General features: G+C 40.3%; 1 protein-coding gene across 1 annotated transcript in view; it reads right to left on the minus strand.

Annotated features, from left to right (window-relative positions):
- The window catches only part of PLCL2 (phospholipase C like 2), a 201,014-nt gene extending 181,716 nt beyond the window's left edge, over positions 1-19,298 (minus strand). The window contains exon 1 of the mRNA XM_029910994.1: positions 19,082-19,298. The gene's annotated coding sequence lies outside the window, so the exon portion shown is untranslated. The remainder of the gene's footprint in view (positions 1-19,081) is intronic.
- Positions 19,299-19,509: the final 211 nt, after the last annotated feature.

Consider the following 19,509-nt stretch of genomic DNA (forward strand, 5'->3'; position numbering starts at 1 on the left):
AATTTTATGCGGAAAGCTTTATATTGTAATACAGATGATAAAACCAAACTTTAATTCCATGCGCATTTGTAACAATAGCAACAGTTTGTGAAAGATGGAATAGCAAGAAACACTAGTTTTACTACCTTACAATTTGTTTTCGAAATTAAGAAATATTTCAAATACTCTTTACAAACTGTGTATTAAATATAAATGTTTGTTTACTAAGCAACTGTGTGGTACTCACTCTTTGAAACTTACTGGAAGTTATTACTAACACCTATATTCAGGATTTTGAATACAATGGTCCTGGGAGTTGACTCTATATATTCTCTTTCTTCTTCAATTCCCATCCACCAGCTCAGCAGCAACAATGAACCCAAATGAAGACTTTCTACCATATTCTGTCTTGTATCAAATTCATGGCTTTGTTCATAACTAAACCTTTTTGCTCTATGTCATTCTTCACCAAGTCTAACCAATGCATCTTTGGTCTTCCCTATTTCTAGTTCCCTTGCACTGTGGTACATATCACCAGGTATGTCATCCTTTCTGGGCCATTCTTGACACACATCCAAACCACAGTCATCTTTCTTGAATCTTCTGTAACAGTGTTATTTCCTGCCCTAGCCGTTTTCTTATCACTTCATTTTCTGCAGTCTCAACTCACTCAGTATTCCCCTCAGCCCGTTCATTTTAATAATCAGTATCTCAAGTTTGTTGACTTTCTTCATACTCCATTCTGAGATGTATCAGCATAACGATTGTCTCATATATGCTTATTTTCATTTTTATCAGAACATCTTTAGCCTTCTAGATCATTCAGAGTTTTCCAAATGCAGTAGCGGCTAATCCAATACTTACTTGAGTGTCATATTCACAATTTTCATTCTTCGATACTAGTCCTCCAAGATACACTTTTTCAGGTTGTCTCCAACTTTGACCTTTACTTCTTTCTCTTCTGATTGCCATAGTTTTCGTCTTCTCTGTGCTGATCTTCACTCAGAATTTTCTGCTTTCCCAGTCTATCTTGTCTGTTATTCTCATAAATCCTCATTGGTCAATGCTATTAGGTCAATATAATCTGTGAATTTAAGCTTATTCACTGTCCTCCCACATAACATAACTCCTTTTTTCATCTCCCAGTGCTGTACCCATTACTGCTTCCAGTACCAAGCTGAACAAATCTGGCAATAGTGTGCATCCTTCTTTCACTCCTACGGTCATCCTGAACCATTCCATCAACTTCTAGTCTACTCTCACCACACTCAGTGACTTGCTATAGTTTTTAGGGTTGGTTGGTTGTTTTTTTTAAAATCAGCTTGATAATTTTTTTCTGGATGCCACACAGTCTCAAGACTTGCCATAACCCTTCCTGACAAATGTTATCAAAAGCCTGTTGAAGTCTATAAAGTTCTTGTAACAGGGTTAAGAGTTATGTTCTATGTATTTTTCCAATAATCAGTCTTATCACAAATAGCTGATCTATTGTATTTCATCCTGATCTAAATCCGGCCTGTTCCTCTGCAAGCACCACTTCCATATACTGCTTCATTCCCCTCTGCAATTGTAGTGAATATTTTCCCCAGAACAAGCAATAAGATGATTCCTGTGTAGTTCTTGCACTCATTATTATCACCCTTTTTATAGATGCTATATCACTTTCTCCCACTTGCTCAGCACTTGTTCTTGCTTGTAAATCTTGTTGAATAGATTGTGCAGTGTCTTTACCATGTGTTTCTTGCCTGCTTGCAACAGCTCTGTGGTTATGTTGTCACTTCCTGGCACCTTTTCCTTTTTCAAAACTTTCTATTGAGATCTTTACTTCCTCTAAGCTTTCCAGCATCTACTGTGTCTGTATGTTTTACAAATATTCTTCAAATATTCTTTCCATCACTTATTCTTTATTTGTTCATCCTCAATTATTTGCCCATACTTGTCTTTCACCACCACCATCTTCAAATCATATCTCCCAGTTTTTATATTACAAAACAACCCCATGCTGCATTTATTTTTGCATATTCTTCTGCTTCTTTACATTGTTCACTTATCCAGTTGTTTGTCTCTCTTCACTTTGTTTTATCTCTTTAGCCAACGCATTGTACTCAGCCTCTTACATTTGCATCTTCTTTTTTATTCTCTAGCTACTTACACTTGTCACTCAACTGCAGCACTTCATCAGTTATCCACACTGGTTTCTTTGTTTTCACCGTGTAGCCCAATGCTTGTTCAACAGCTCTTGTGATCCCATTTTTATACTACTGCATCTCTCTTCAACATTCCTTACTTCTTTCACCATGCTCTCAATCTGATTAATGCCTACACTAACTTATTATCTGAGCAAGCATTGTCCATATATGATCTGCATAACAACACACTTGACTTCCATCTGCAATTCACAAGTACAAAGTCTATCATGTTTTTTGTTTGCCCATCGGGGATAGCCAAAGGTTCCTCTGAAGCATTCCTTGTTGAATCAGTGTGTTTGTTAACACCAAGTTATTACTTAGGGTACTGAATTTCTGCCTCTCTGCTCTTTCATTTTCTTCAACAAGTCCAAATCTGCCTATTGCTCCAGTCCAGGAATTCCAGTCCAATCCTACTTTTGCATTACAATTTCCCATAATTAATACATACATATATTTTTGGAAAAGTCCTGAATAGACATAACTCACTCTTTGCTGACATGCAGGTCAAACTGAGATTCAAGGAAATGGGAGCAATATTTGTCCCCATCTTTTTCTAAACACATTCCAGGGCACTGAACTGGGAGTCAAGGGAGGCTCTGTTCCATGGTCTGCCAGTGATGTGTTGTGTGATCTTGGCCAAATTATTTCACCTTCTTGTATCTATCTCCCCTTCTACAAAGTCTTACCTATTTCCATATGTGTTTTTACATGTATTTTGCATTCCCCCTACCCGGTTTTTTAAGTAGCCTTATTTAAGTTAGTTATTTGTTTTTTTCCCCTGCACTTGTAAAGCTGTGTCTTTTTTGGAAATATTAATCTTATTTAAATATTTGAGACTGGGCTCATAAAACAGAATTTCACTAATAACAGAGACCCATTGCATATGACTGAATTTGGTACGTTTGAAGTAACTGTAGTAGTCAATAAAAAAGGAGAATATATCACAAAATATACTTATCTGGAGACTTGACAGTTTGTTTTAGTTTTTAATTATTTGATAGTATTTCAAAATATATGTACTGCAGTATACTTTGTAAAAGTAATACATTATTAGTACACTACAATGTGCCTGAAATCAAATATTTCTTGAGAGGTGTGGATACTCTGTTTTTTTGGTTTTTTTTTGCTTTTTTATTATTTTTTTTTAAAAAAAGGATTATAAATTGTGCCGATTACCAAGATTCTAGTTTATGGAAGGATGTGTTATCTGTTGTATGTTTCTCAGACTATAAGACTGTATTCTTATAAACTTTATGCGCTATTACCAGCTAAAAAAAACACTTGAGTCATGAACACTTTCGTGGGGGGATGGGAAGTTTTGATTTGTTGTAGGGAAAACTTAAGGAGGGGGTCCCCTAGGTTAGATTGTATGAGGCCCCGTTTAGTCTTAATTCACCATTGTGCAGACATTAAAGATTTTAATGGCATCCAATGTATATATTAAGTGATTGTTCTGACAGGCAAGAAATGTATTGCCTTCCATCTCAGAATTATTCACTTCATCTTTAAGAGGCAAGAAGTGTATATGCTGTGGCCTAAAACTTCCTCACTCCACCTTTAAAATGTAAATGATATCCTTTGACTGAGACTAATTATGACCATAAGCATTAGAGAAATTAGTGATACTAGGTAAAAAGTTTGAACCACTCTGGGCCAGGCAGAAAGCAATAACTAAATTTTGTAACTCTAGATTTCTAGTCTGCATATACAAGCACAGATTTTCATTTCACAGTGTTTTTACATACAAGCTCTTTTAAGATATTAGTGACCTATATTTAATTATAATTGAATACACCATAAACTTTGTATTTCCAAATCATATTAAATCATAAGTACTAAAGCATATAGTAACTACTTTAACAGCTTCTGAAATATTATACATATTCTAAGTTGATCCTATTCCAATGCAGATTAGTGAAAAACAGATGTTATAAAAATCACAAGTTTATATTATTTCCATGCAAAAGAAGATATGCATTTAGTCATGGTCAGATCAGGCTGTGGAGTACTGTAAAATGTCTTTATTTAAGTTGATATCTAATTTCTTAAGCACACAAGGGGCAATGAAACTGGAAAGGCTCAAAATAAATTCAGCAACTAATTATTCATTTTACAATATTTCCAACAAATATGGATAGTTTGCAAATTATACAGTAAAAACTGAATGTAAGGATATAATTTTAACCAGAGTTTATATCAACTCAAGACCCTTAGATTTGAGACAACTGGTAAACTCTCAGAAAACAAATTTTAGAGGCTTGGGTCCATCAGGAGTATTCAGATTCACTTTTTTTGTATCTCTTTGCAGTCTGCTGCTATCTAGGCAGGTAGTGAGAATATATATACTAAAATCTCACTCTCCAGAGTTTCCAAAAGCAGGATTGTAGTAAATTTCACATGCCTACCCATGCAAAGAAAAGAACGGCAGGGAAACTGAAAGGACAGATAACTCGGGACACTGGGTTAGATGTGGAGAGTATGGCACACATGTGATGCAGTTGAAGTCACTAAACTTGTACGTTATATTAATCACAAGTCACTCGTAGTGATAAACAGCAAAAAACATGAACAACCACCGCCATCACTCACCATATGTGGGGAAGTTTTCCCTACAAGTGTGGGGGCCTAAGCTAACATTTTCTGCAGTTAAAATTCAAACTTAAAGCTTTGGAGGGGGGAGGGAAAAGTCTCCAGTCCTTATGAGCGATCAGATAATCTTCCAAATGTGAATTCAGTGCAAATCCATGTGGTGTTATCTTCTTAAGTCTGCAGATAAACAGTTTCAGTGCCTCTGCTTGAGCTCATAAATTTTACTGCTACTGCTTGGAAAAGCAACAAGTCCCTGGTCAATTTCACAGCTACTCTTCTGTGAGTAGCCTGTGGGGAAGCTGTAAAACTATCAAAAATCACGTCATGTTGACAATGCTTGGCAAAGCTATTATGACTATGTCTACACTACCACTGGGAGCACACCTCCCAGCCTAGATAGACAGACAGACACTAGCTCAGCTCCAGCTAGCACGCTAAAAACAACAGTGTGGACATCGCAGCATGGACAGTGGCTACCCAAACTCTGACCAAGGGTGTCAGGCAAGCTTGTACTTTGGTAGGTAGCCCATGTCACCCATCTATTTTTAGCACACTCGCAGGCACTTAATCACTAGGGTGAACACCACGAACTATGGAGACTGGGGAGGGACAGAATAGCAGTTTTCTTTGGCTACTTCCATATAGCAGGAGAGGACTATGAGGCCGAGCAGTAGAGACTGGTCCCTTTCATGGCAGCAAAGAGGCTGGGGAGAATGTTTCTTATTTTGAAGCTAAAGGTTAGAGGCAGATACAACAGGAGAAGCCCCCAAATAATACAGGGACTGCACCCTGGTAGATATCCCATACCTTCCCTTTTTCCAATTAAGATGCAGGATTGGACTTCTCTCCAAGACATCAACCTTGAACCTTTTGTGAGCTACTTCTCATTTGTATATTTTAGTCTACCTTATAGAAACTATTTGGTAAATTTTTCAGGCCCCAATTGGGTTCTTCTCACAGGCGAAACATTTTGATGCTTTCTCTTTGTTGATACAGGCTACTATATCAGGGAGTTGTCTGACCTCGAGATCACTTTCTCTAGTATGATTTTTCCAGCAGACTAAAAATATCCTCCTTTCTTCCCTGGACTAGGGAACTAGTAGCCCAGAAAAGCCTCAAAAATTGTAAAGCAACACTTGTGGTTAAGATGACCCAGGTTGAAATCCTGGCCCCACTACAGTACATCACAAGACTTCTATTTGATTTAATGAAGCCAGGATTTCACCCACAGTCTAGTACAAGTACATACAAAGTTGACCCTATTTTGATTTTCAGATAGAGAAATATGAAAAACTGGAATAATTAGTAGGGAAATGTATTTAATACCAAAGGCAGCAAAAGGTACACCCAGAACATCTAGCCAATTACCTTATATTCATTCCCTCCCCCCCTCTTTCTTTTTAAAATTAATTTTAAAGGAGAGATGAGAGCTAGGGATACTGATAAGAATCAGCTAAAAAATCTTGAGGGAAACCAAGAACAAGCAAGAAACAGCCAAAAGACTGAGTAACTGCAGCTTTTCATAGAAGCAACCAAAAGGAATTCCTCAACAAGCAGAGGCAAAAGGAACTCACAGATGAGTGCCCCAGTAGGCTGTGCCACTCATTATTTCAAGGTCAGAATACTCCAACCTGCAGCCTTCTAGATATTTTTTGCTTTGGGAGTTCCAGCCATTCTTGCACAGGAGGATTGAGGACCAGGAATTGGGATCTGAAGATGGTGGAGATATCTTTAAAGAAAGGAAATTCTCCTGGCATTGAGGCTTGCCATTTTTCAACTACCAAGACACAACATCTGGTGTCACAATGTGCATATTTTGAGGCCATATCAGAAAGAAGCCAACTCTATGGAGCACCTTGGACTTCCCTTTCATAGAGGAAGCCAGCTGACTTTTCCACTTGCCATTCAGTAAGTGTTCCGGCTTTGTATAGGGAGCCCACTTCAATGCCAAGATGTTCAGTGGAGAGCCCAGCTTGCCATTAATAATAAAACGACCTTTCATGAACTCTATTCATCTTTTTTTTTTTAAATCAAAAAGATCCCAGGGAGTGACATTTTCCTGTAGTGTAATGCTGGGCAACTGCTGAATCAATCTCAAGGGCATAATCAGAATTTCTCTTTTTCAACTGACATTTTATATAGTTAAGGAATGGAAGAAAATAATGCAAACCATATCAGGAGAGTAGCAAATATTACTGAATGTATTCATAGTTCGTAAGCTTTTTCTTCCTCTATTATCAAAAAGACTCTTTAGGGCCTTGTCTAGACCAAGTAGAAAGTGTTTAGTAGTTGTTGGGTTTTTTTGTTCTGTTTTTTAATAACTAGGTAGATAACAAGTTTTAGCTAAGTGCACTAACACATTTATTTAATTTTCCAAATCTAAATAAACCTTAGCAGTAATTCTGGGACAAAAAAAAAAAAAAAAAGACCCAAATATTTATATACGGAAGAGAGGTTCCCCAAGACAAAATGGCAGAAGAGGACAAAGCAGTCTTTTCCTCTGTTTCTGTGGACTCAATTTCTTCTTTGTCAACCTCTGGAGAGTTTTAACTATGCTTAAGTTGGGTCTTGCTAGATCAGTTTCTCCCATTAAACTCCTAGAGGAGTCATTTTTATCTTCAGTTTCTACCCCACATGATCCTGGGAGTTCAGGTGCCCCTAATTTTGAATTTATTTGCTGTGGTAGCTGAGGGAAGACTATGTGCACTTACACAAGTCAGAGTAATTAAAGAAAAAGATTGAAGTCAGGGAGGAAAGAATAGGGTGACTTTCTTTTCCCCCCCACTAGTAACTGGAGAAGGTCACTTCCTTCAGATCCATAGAAAAAAAACCAAAGAGGTTCCTTCCACAGACATTTGAGGAGTTTCTGGTTTGCTCCTTCTGTAGAAAGAGAATCGCCTTGGACATCAGTGCTCCTAGGCCAAATCTCCAGTTTGCTACTGTTGTAAACAAGGCAAGCTGTAGTTTAAGCTTGTCGACCAGCTTAAAACACACGTTAAAACTACAACTTGCTTTGTCTACTCTAGTAACAACTAACATGTAAATTAACTTTTTTTTTTAGTGGCGACAAAGCCCAATACAACAGCCCCAACACTACATGATGTACACAGGCCATCCCTTTGTGGTTCTGAGTTTAAGCGATAAAGTTAGGGCACTTATATTAGTTTTCTTTGTTTAAGCAGTGCTCAAAAAATAAGTTTTTCCCAGACATCAGACACTGACCTCTAGCTAGTTAAGATAGCAATTCTCTAGTGAGAGCTAAGCAGGCAGTACCTTGCGGAAGACCTAGGATGGCCCTCTCATCATCTGCTAGAAGACTGGTACTCTAAGCTTCCCTCTAGGACACAGCTCCTATACATTGCTACCTTCCCCATGTTTCAGATCAGCTTTGGCTAATAAGAAGCTCAAAGTCTGATAAGCATGAAGCCTTTTTCCCCAAGTGCTGGGACCCGAAGGAAGCTTCACTGCACTCTCCTCCTCCATAAGGAGTGAAAGGGGGAAAAGGGGCAAGGCAATGACAGGGACAATAGCATCACTGATGGTTCAAAATACCCCCTCTCTCCAAAGAGAGTTTTAGTGGTCCTTTCCCCTATGAGAGGTGGGGTTGTGAGAGTCAGCTGATCTTATCAGATCCATCACATTGAGCACTCTACTGATGGATCTGCCTGAAGCACACTAGCATTTCGCTCTTCCATTGTGACTGTGTGCGTCAGGAGAGAGCAGCCAGTGCGGAACTAGACAGCCAAGGCTATATTCACTATTTTCAAGCACTATGTTTAGAATATATGTAAAATCTTCAAGAAGATTTCAGGTGGCAGGCAGCAACATGAAACTGCCTCTCTAAGTGAAAGCAAATGCAGGGGATTTCCAAAGGAGTAGGGAGAGAAGGACAAAGAACATTCACATAGCAGACTTCTGATGGAGTGTCCTAGATCCTCTCTGGTGGCCACAACAACTTCTGAATAAACTTTGGCCTGGTCTACACTTACCCCCCAATTCGAACTAAGGTACGCAACTTCAGCTACGTGAATAACGTAGCTGAAGTCGAAGTACCTTAGTTCGAACTTACCTCGGTCCACACGCGGCAGGCAGGCTCCCCCGTCGACGCCGCAGTACTCCTCTCGTATAGCTGGAGTACCGCAGTCGACGGCGATCACTTCCTGGTTCGACTTATTGCCTCCAGACAAGACGCGATAAGTCGAACCCAGAACTTTGATTCCCAGCCGCCGAACTAGCGGCTGGGTGTAGACATACCCTTTAACTGAAAGTTATTTTGGAGCCCTTAGGGGTGCAAATAATCTTCTAAAGGTGAATCAGTGTAGTGTTGTCTTAAGTCAGGAGACAGTCTGAAGTAACAGGTGTGTGAACTTTCTATTTACAGTAACTCCTCACTTAACATCATCCTGGTTAATGGTGTTTCCTTGTTACGTCACTGATCTATTAGAGAACATGCTTGTTTAAAGTTGCGCAATGCTCCCTTATAACGTTATTTGGCAGCTCCCTGCTTTGCCCACTGCTTGCAGGAAGAGCAGCCCACTGGAGCTAGCTGGTGGGGGCTTAGAACCAGGGTGGGCCGGCAGGCACCCTATCAGCTCCCCTAAGTTCCCTGTGCGGCAGCTGCCCAGCAGGCTATCAATTGCCGGGCAGTTCAGGTGCCCCTCCCCCACACTGCCCTGTGCTGCTCCTGCCCTCTGCCTTGGAGCTGCTCCTGGGAGCCTCCTGCTTGTTGTGCGGTGGGAGTGGGGGGAAAAGAAGGGTGCCGATGTCAGAGTGCCCCCTCCCCCCGCTCCTGTACCCCATCTCCACAGAGCGGGGCGAGGGGGGGGGCGACACAACAGGATTCAGGATGGAGGGAGCTTGCTGGCAGCAGCTGCTGTATCAACTTGATGATCTACTTAAAAAGGCAGTGTACTTAGAGTGGGGCCAGTGTACTTAAAGGGGCAATGCGCGTCTCTCTCTCTCTCACACACACACACACACACACACACACACACACACAGTCTCTCTCTCTCACACTTTGGAAAGTTCAGGGAGTGGTGCACTCCAGTGTGATAGCGTAGGTTCATCATCATGTTCAGTTTCGCAGGGAACGTTTGCAGCCACTGCTATGTGTCTGTTGTGCCTCCTCCCTCCATTTGTGCTGCCTAGTAAAGCATGAGTCTACATTAACAACGTGTTAACTCTTGAGGGCTCAGCCGAGTGCTAGTTCATCATTTAGCAGCAAGGCATTCCCTAGGAAATATCCCACCCTCTGACTTCACCACCTCAACCAAACTTCACAATCATCATTGCTGTGTACAATATTATTATATATTATATTTTCCCCCTGGAACCTAACCCCCGCATTTACATTAATTTTTATGGGGAAATTGGATTCACTTAACATAGTTTCGCTTAAAGTAGCATTTTTCAGGAACATAACTACAATGTTACGCGAGGCGTTACTGTATTTCAATGGCGCCTAAGGATGACAGTGTAAATACTTACTATTTATACACATATCTATACAGCTTTTCATATCCAAAGTACTTTGCAAACAAATTAATCCTCACATCAACCCTATGAGATAGGCCAGTACTTTTAATCATTATTTTATAGATGGGAAAACAGAGGCAGGAGTTCAGAAGACTTGCCGAAAACTGGGATTTGAACTCAAGACATCCTAATTCCCTGTCAAAAAAACTGACACAGCACACCTCTCAATACTGTTAACTATTTCACTGCTATTATTACAGAGGACAGTAATAATTTTTTTTAAAATTTTAGATCCAGGTGCATGTAGTCTCCAGCCTCCATTTTTTAGTTCATTCTACTGAAGCTGCTGTCTGCTACTTTCATGATATAAACTATCAGTCTGAGATGGGAGACCCGAAAATGTAGCACAGAATTTCATTTCTCGCACAGACAATAACTGGCTAGCAAGAGGCACTGTATAAAAAAGCGAGCCCCCATCACCTACAGAGGAGCATGTCCATTCCTGAACATGTAGAGCATCCCAGAATTTCCTCCAAAGGACTCATCCCCTGTACAGTGGCTATTATAAATCACACCACTAGCAAGTCCAAAATCCTCTCAAAATGAAGGATATTTTATTTACATACACATTCTATCTCCCATTTAGAAGCCTATTCTGAAATGCTACCCTTTTTTTAACCTTACTCTGCAGCCTTACATAATGTAATTTTTTTCTACTCTATTCTGCTGAAATGCAAATAAATGTATTCAACCATAGCTAGAAGCTAAATGCATTAATCAGCACGGTTTCATATCACTAGCACTGTAAAAGGAACATGTTTATAGCATGTTACTAAACCATTTCAAACTAAGCTTCCAGATTCGAGCAAAGACATTAATGGCAAACAAAAAAACCCATCAGAGCACACGTTTCTTCAAGGAGAAGAGTTTAAATGTATTATCTGAAAGGCATTCACAGCACTCTCTCATAGCCAATATCTTAAAAACCTATGATGGTGTCCCTAGTCTGTTTGCCAGAAGCTGGGAATGAGCAACGGGGAATGGATCACTTGATGATTACCTGTTCTGTTCATACCCTTTGGGGCACCTGGCATTGGCCACTGTCGGAAGACAGGATACTGGGCTAGATGGACCTTTGATCTGACCCAGTATGGCCGTTCTTATGATCAGCCCAGTGACTTACCAATGGTATAATGCAATCTACCACCCTAAATTCTAAAGCAAACTCTTGCCTTTTGCTGCTGAAGCAACAAGCACGCAACACACATCATTTTAGATTAAGTAAACTCAAAAAGGCGCAAGCAGATTTAGAAACTACCTACCCTCCCCAAGCAATAGCTGTGTAGTGCAATGATGTATCTACTACAATGGGAGAAGGGAAAGGAGAGGGGGGGGAAACCACGAGGGAAAAAGTAACAAGATACAATTATAAGAGAATCTCAGAAAGACAAGAGACTAGAAATTAATTAATCTAGCAGTCATCTGAGAAACACTCTCAGCTCAGTACTCAATGTCTGCAGTCTTCTAGGCCACATAGAAAGCCATAGATACTGGCTACACAGCAATCCAAGGATATGTTTGATGAGATCTTATAGAAAAAAGGACATTCAAGCTCTCATGGTATTTTTGTAGGCATTTAGGGCCTATATATATCTATATATCTATCTTTGGCCAAATACTACCCACTGACCATTGTTGTACAGTTTACTGCGTACTGGTTGTCTGCATTCTCCCTCCACCCCTGAAAAAGATTGCTTTTCAATGGTGTTCCACATACTGTAAAACGTTTTGGGGATTCTTTGGGAAGTGGCAATATGAGAACTCAAGTTATTTAAGGTAATGGTCTGTCTCTTTCCACTACATGGTAGTAATGTTCTATGAATAACCACCCTTCTCATCTCCTGCATTTCATGAGTTCATACTTAAAATCCTAGGTTTCCACTGGATACATCTCTTAAAACACTCCAGCGTGGGTGCATAACAAAAATGAGTTTAGAAGTTGTTCCTTATGAATGATAAAATAATTTCTGTTGATCCAAGGTATTTCCTGAAGTGAATATTATACAGCATTCTTACTGCCTTATGTTACATAAAATGCATTGTATTTAGCATGTATAGATACAGAACTAGTTTCAGTGGCTTTAAATGTTATTTCAGCAACACAGAAGTTGAACTCCTAAAACCAACATGGCTAAAACACACACACACAAAAATGTCAAATACACATTTAGGATTTTGTTTTTGTTTTTCTTTTACAATCACTGGCAAGGCACAATATGTTGGATCCCACCTCCAACTTTATTTACCTCCAACGGATTTTTTAAGCTTCCATAATTTTGGAAACAATCTTTTATTTTTTTCTGTTTACTGAGTGTCAGTTAACTCCTGTAAACAAGTGCCTTTACTGAAAATAACAAAAGCAACTAGTAAGCAGAGACCCGTTTAAACAAAGATTCTGGCAGTCAACTGAAAGAATTCCCGTCATTTGTTATAACAATATACTTTTATACAGACTAAACAATGAATGTTAAAACAATGTTTAATTTTAAAAAGGTCTCTTCCCATAATTTTGTTAAAGTACTGTTAAAACATTGCTACCTTGAAGACTGGGAAACAAAGCATGCTGGCTACACAGTGGGCCTGCACTTTCTTTATTATGATGCTGTCAAGCACTAGGTAAAGGAATTTTACAAAGCATCCAGGAACGTTCCACCACTTTTTGGAAAAGATGTCTCCTCTGCTTTTGAACCAGACAACTTCCTACTCCTTGCTGCCTGGGCACCAGCAGGAGGGTCATTGAGAGCAGAGGAGACTCAAGCTCCCTGCTCTAAATTCCAGTTCCCAGCCGGGTGCAGGTAGTATAGGTAAAGTCCTGTAACTCTGGGTTGGCTGGAGCTTGCTCAGGTGCTCTTGCAGGGATGCCACATTCCAGTCATACATAGAAGCTGTGGAGAGGCTGGGGCATGCTCAGTGAGGACAGGAGATTTTAGCTGCTATAATTGAAGATGTTTCTACTGAGCATGTGTGAACTTCAATTTTTTAGAGATTTATAGCCTGACCAAATTTGGACAGATTTTCATGGACAGCAAAAGACACCCCCTTTGCCAAATTACAAGGTCCTTCTCCAAAGCATGGGGGTGTAAGAGCTGTTAAAAAAAAAAAATGGTCACCACATTTTTTTAAACTTGGGCAAAACAACATATTTTCCCCTAGTCTTGTTCTCAGAAATGGCTGAACCAATTTGGCTAAAATTTTCGAAAAATAATTCTGCCTGAGGCAGACACCTGGCATGGAAAATTTCAGCCCAAAGTGTTAAAGCTTGGTAAATTACAAGCAACGGGGTCTTATGATAGGATGTGTTAGGTAATCTTAAAAATAGGTGGCACTACAAGCCCTGCCTATAATTACATGCACTTTCACACCTATTGCTAGACTAAACTCCAATGCAATGCATTAATTTTCAAAAGTTTACAGATCAGCTCTTGAGACTAGCTTCCAAATTTCAGAAGTTAAATTTTTGGCATGAATAGGTCAAGATGTATCTGAAGATTCATTTGATGTCTTGTTTTGAAATTTCAGCTGTCTGGGGGAGCACAACAGGTTGAATTTTCTTTTCATTGTTTTAGGAACAGTATGTGTCAGACAACATCATAATCTATTGTCCTCTATTATAGAAAGGATAGCTCCTAAATGTCCCCTCCTGCTGGTCTCTTGGGTCACACTGATATACTGATTCTCTGTATCAAATGAAACTATTAGAGAGGAGGTCAGAGTACAGGTGGCAGAAATCATATTCCAAACTAGATCGATCATAGCATAAATATTAAAGTCCTATACTGAAGATGTGATTGAAACAAAGAAGGTTCTCTTTTTCTCCACCATAGCATCTGCAACATCATAGTAAAGGAAATTGCTCCAGGTAGCAGACAGTGTAACGAATTTGGCTGCTTCTGTATGGCTGCTTCTGTTCAGATACTGTCCAGTGTCTATTGCTTGAGGAATTTTCAATTTACTTCACAGAAAATGATTTAATCTGGACTGGAGTGGCAGTGTCCATGGGCTAAATTCTATGTCAGGAAAGAGAAGGAGAAGTGGCCAGTTTCTTTCCCTGAGTTTCAGCCAATTATGCTCATTGAGTTTCCAGGACTACTTGAAGAACTGTGGGCTATCACCTACACTAGTTGTAAAATCTAACAGAGAGACAGAGTCTGTTATTGAGTGGGGGGCGGGAGGGGGGGGGAAAGAGAGTCAACACCTATTACAGGCTACCAACAATAGCTCATTAAAAAGATGTTAGGCCAGGGGCGCGGGCGAGCGATGTGCTGGCCGCGGCTTCTCGCCACCCCCATTGGCCCGGGTCGGCGACGTGCGGCCAGTGGGGGCCGCGATCGGCCGAACCTGCTGCGTCAGCAGGTAAATAAAACTGGCCCGGCCCGCCAGGGTGCTTACCCTGGCGAGCCGCGTGCCAAACGCTGCCAACCCCTGTGCTAAAAACAGACTTCAAAGAGAAACTGCAGAGCTACAATTCATTTGCAAATTTAACACCATTAATTTGGGCTTGAATAGGGACTGGGAGTGGCTGGCTCACTACAAAAGCAATTTCCCATCTCTTGGTATTGACACCTCCTCATCAAATATTGAGAGTGGGAGTGAACCACATCCACCCTGATTGAATTGGCCCAGTCAAGACTGGTTCTCCACTTGCAAGGTAATGCCCTTCTCTTCATGTGTCAGTATATTTATGCCTCCATCTGTAATTTTCACTCCATGCATCTGAAGAAGTGGGTTTTTTACCCACGAAAGCTTATGCCCAAATAAATCTGTTAATCTTTAAGGTGCCACCGGACTCCTCGTTGTTATTGTGAAGCAATGTATACAATACTTTAAGTTCTTAAATTTCCTGGAGGGAATTCTAGTCTCATTTTAGACCTAGTTATGGTACAGAAATAACTGTGTACTTGCTGGACCTTCTCCTCATCCTGGCAGTTGACAAAAAAGTATCCAGGCTGATTCTTTTAAATCCATCAGCAGACTGATGCCACTAAACACAATATTTTGTTAATATGTTTATAGACTCTGGCAGAGATACACAGAGCTTCTCTTTAACTGCTGTCTTGCTAGCATTGTGCCAATTAGTAAAGCTGTTGTTTGTATTTTAAAATATTGCACATGTCTCAATAATGTTTTGATTAGTACTTCTTATAGACTGAAACAAGTTAAAAATAAATAAGAAATGTTTAACAAATTATGAGAGGAAGTTGCATCATTTTGTAGCATGTTGCATGTATCTCAGTGAAGAAGCAAGGCATGTCTTGTCAGCTTAGAGGCACACCACAAATTAACAATGACGTTGAGGTGTCCTGGTCACTTCGTTGCTAGCAAGTGCCTTTCACATCACTGACATATGCTACATATGAAACCCCTGAGGGCTATAAATATGACTTCATGAAGAGCCTAACAAAAAAAGTTATATGATTGTTGCCACTTTTATAATTTAGTGACAGGAATTATGCCCTATCATTGAACTGAGGAGGAAGAGAATACACATGAACAGAAATAATACTGCTGCTGTTCATCCTTTCCCATAGCTTACTGGGTTTACCGGAAATAAGAGTATAGACAGACATACCTGTATAGGGAAGCTCAGAAAGTTATGAAGCAGCTTCTGGGTCTTCAGGTGGGAGATTTACTTGTATTATCTGACAGTCCTGATAGATGAGCCACCATATACTAGCTAGGAGAAAGACAGAAACCTGAAAAAGGCTGGCCCAGGAACAACTTGATTGAGGGAGCTACATTCTGACTGCCTAGTTGCAAGCCTATTGAGCTATAAAAATCAGCCAGCTGCAGATTAAAGTAATGAAAGGAAAAACCGTAGAGCAAGGGCAACTCCACCTGCGATAGGAATAGGGATTTTATACTGTACAAAGGAATTCCTACATTAAAGGCAATTATATAGGAAACCTTAGCTAGTAGTAACTCCAAGTTGAGTATTCTGGAATATTGCTAATATCTTTCATTCTCCCATCATGCACTAGTAAACCATTTAAGTTCATGAGCTGGATATCTAAATTACAGGACACCCCTGCAAGACAGATCCCTGCACCATCCTTTAATACACTTGGCCATGGGTACAGCTCCCATGCTCAGGGCTGAAAGCTCAAGCAACAGCCCTCACCTCAAGGTCATCTTGTTTTTCTGTAATACTTCGCTCAGCCACTTGAGCACATCAAGCTTCTATGAATACTTCAGACCCAAGTAGCAAACAGCCATCCCATGAGGGAGAAAGAAGAGGGTACAAAAAGAAAAACCAAGAGCAAAAAATAATTAAATATAGAAAGGTGGAAAAACACAGAACAAACAAAAAGAGGAAAGAACAGAAAGGAAAGAAGAAGGATAAGAAAACGCAGCAACTGTTCAGAGATACAGGACTAATGGAAGTGGGGTGCACTTGTGTGCTTACCTATTACCAATGAAGGTTCAAAGAAAGCATTGGGAATCACTACCATGCAGTCTTTTGGAGTAAATTTTTTTTGGTATGCTGATTTTCCTAGACACGTGCACTTCCAAAGAATATAATATTAACTGAGACTACTATTTTAATATAAATGTGCTGTTGTCTCTCTCATATTCTGGACCAACACAGCTACAACAACACTGCAAACAATTTGTTGTTTATAACTCAGGAGCCCAGACAATATTTAGCATGCAAAACAAGGTTTCTTGAAACACTGACCAGGTGTTACATCAGTTTACATCTAATTACTACTACCGTTCTTACAGTCAGATCCATTAACATAGTTCTGTGATTCAAATGGATTGTAAAAGGGTAAGAAAGCTGCACTTCTTGTAGCATACAGGAGTTTTGCTGAGATTTCACATTAATACCCATTTTCATTGGACAGGGCAGAGTTTAGCCCAGCATATAAAAATAAGCCACTTAGATTCCAAAAAAAAGTTGTATAAACTGGACTACGACAGTGAAAAGACGTGTATCCTGATTTATGCTATGTAGTACTAGGTGCACAAGTGTCAGATATTGAATGTTAAGAGAATACTAAATATTGCTGCTAAAATTGTCAGACCGGCTCCTAATGGTAAGCATCTACAGGATTTTCAAAGCACCTTGAATCCTATAGGAGTCAATGGGAGGAAGGGCACTCAGCAACTCTGGAAGTCAAGCCATTTTCAGTTAGGTACCTAATTTAAGGTACCCAAGTCTAAAAGAAATATGGCCGGAATAATCTCAAAAATTATTGGTGTTCACTGGAATTTTTCATATTACTTATCTAAACTACAAAGTAAAAGATATTAATCAGTACTAAGATAAAATACATTAGTGTTCAAATTTATAAAATTGAGAATTATCAATTAGCAACTTTCAGACATCATTGCTTAAGAAATTTCTATAGAAATAGAAGAACTTTAGAGTTAAAGATGACACGTGTGTTTGAGACAATACTATATGTAAAAAGATCACTTTAATATTTCCACATTTGTACTCTTTAGTTTTATTATATTGTAGCTTGAAACTTTGTATACTTGTTTGGAACTTACAAACATATAAGCTTGCTATATAAACAGAAATCAGTATCACAGCCACGTGTTACATACAGCACACAACCCAATATCTTTTTTTGTACTACCAGAGAGGATGACAACAAGGGTAGAAATTAACACTGATCTTGTATCAAAAGATTTTTGGCAGGTCCAATGAATATTAAATTATGCAAACACAATGTTCAACTGCCTCTTGATGCTGGGTGTGGTGGAACAATAAACATCACTCTGACAGGAAGGGTGGGTGCACTGCTGTCAACCGTGTTCCACCACTGGCTGTCCTTGTCCTCTCCTTGGCTCTCAAACCAAGGTCCTGCAGTCTCATAGAGCACAACCTGAGACACACCACTGGGCTAGCTTTTCCTGATATACTTCACTATTATCCAGCTAGCAAAAATTCTCATTTCAGCATACATTATTACATGTGTCCAAAAATGTGTAACAGGAAGACAAAAACCAGTTATTTATATCAGTCAGTGAAACTCACCTCAAATGTACTTTTAATTAAAAAAAACTTGCTTTCTTTTTGTGAGGTTTTTTTAAAGCTCTTTAGGCCTATCTGCTGGAGCTATAAAAGATAATTAACCCAAGACAAATTGTCACCTCTTAAAGGCCTGGTGTTTAAGGAAAGGGAATATCTGTACTTACATAAATGGTTATTGTCAGAAATCTTGCATCCCTTCCTCCAATGATTTACATAATATAAAGCCTGCCCTTGTCTGTTCATGTTTAAACATTAGCAGCTGAAATCTACATACAGGTACCAGTAGACAAACGTTGCTGCTAAGTAAAGTATAACATAATCTATTACTATATGCACTGACCCCTTTAAGGAGGAAGCCTTCATATTTTGCCTTCTCCCACCCCCAGTCCAATGAGCACCTGGTTTTCCCATCACCTGTGTGTGTGTCTCCCTCTCACCTCCCCAACGGAGCCACAAAATTGCTCTGCACCGGTGCATCCACCATCAGAGATAATAAGCAGGGATCCTGTCATCCACGGCTTTCCGTGATGCTCATGTTTGTTGCCTTGCTAGTAGCCAACCAGGCTATGCCTTTCCTTCCACCTGCTCTGGGCTAGGAGCCCTCCAAGATCAATAATACCCTGTGCATAAGTCCCCCCTCCCCGAATTGTCCACTATGTACAATGGCAGATCAAGTCACCCCCGCCAAATCCAACAAATCCTTTCAGCCTGAGATAGACTACGTGAGCCAGACCCCCCCTTCCTGCATCTCTTCCCGCCCAGGCAAGAAGAAATCCCGGCGGTGGGGCGGGGCAAGCCCTCTTACCTTGATGATACTGCTCCTCCGGGGGATGCCGGATTTGCTTTCCCTCTGTTGCACGGTGGAACATCCTCTCGCTTTGCTGCCGGGGCTGCCGAGCTGGGCTGATCCTGTCTCGTCTCCGACCAGAGCGCAGTCCCCATTGGAGACCCCGTCGCCTGCACTGTCAACACAGGATCTGCCGCCGCCTCCTCCTCCTTCCCCGTCTCCTGCCTTGAAAGCCACCTTCCCCTGGACAGGACCCGGGGACGAGGGAAGGCCCCCGCCCCTAGTGCTACCAGTGGCAGCACCCCGACTGCCAAACTCCGCCATCAGCCTCTGCCACTATAGCTGCAACAATATTGCCGTTCCCCTCCACCCCCTTCCCCTGCTGCTGGCTCTTCTTCCGCTTTTTGTATATTTAAGATTGGGAAGGGGGGGTTGTGCGAAAGTCT

Source organism: Terrapene carolina, unplaced genomic scaffold (assembly GCF_002925995.2).
Source record: "Terrapene carolina triunguis isolate 2854851 unplaced genomic scaffold, T_m_triunguis-2.0 Scaffold84, whole genome shotgun sequence".
Classification (NCBI taxonomy): domain Eukaryota; kingdom Metazoa; phylum Chordata; order Testudines; family Emydidae; genus Terrapene; species Terrapene triunguis.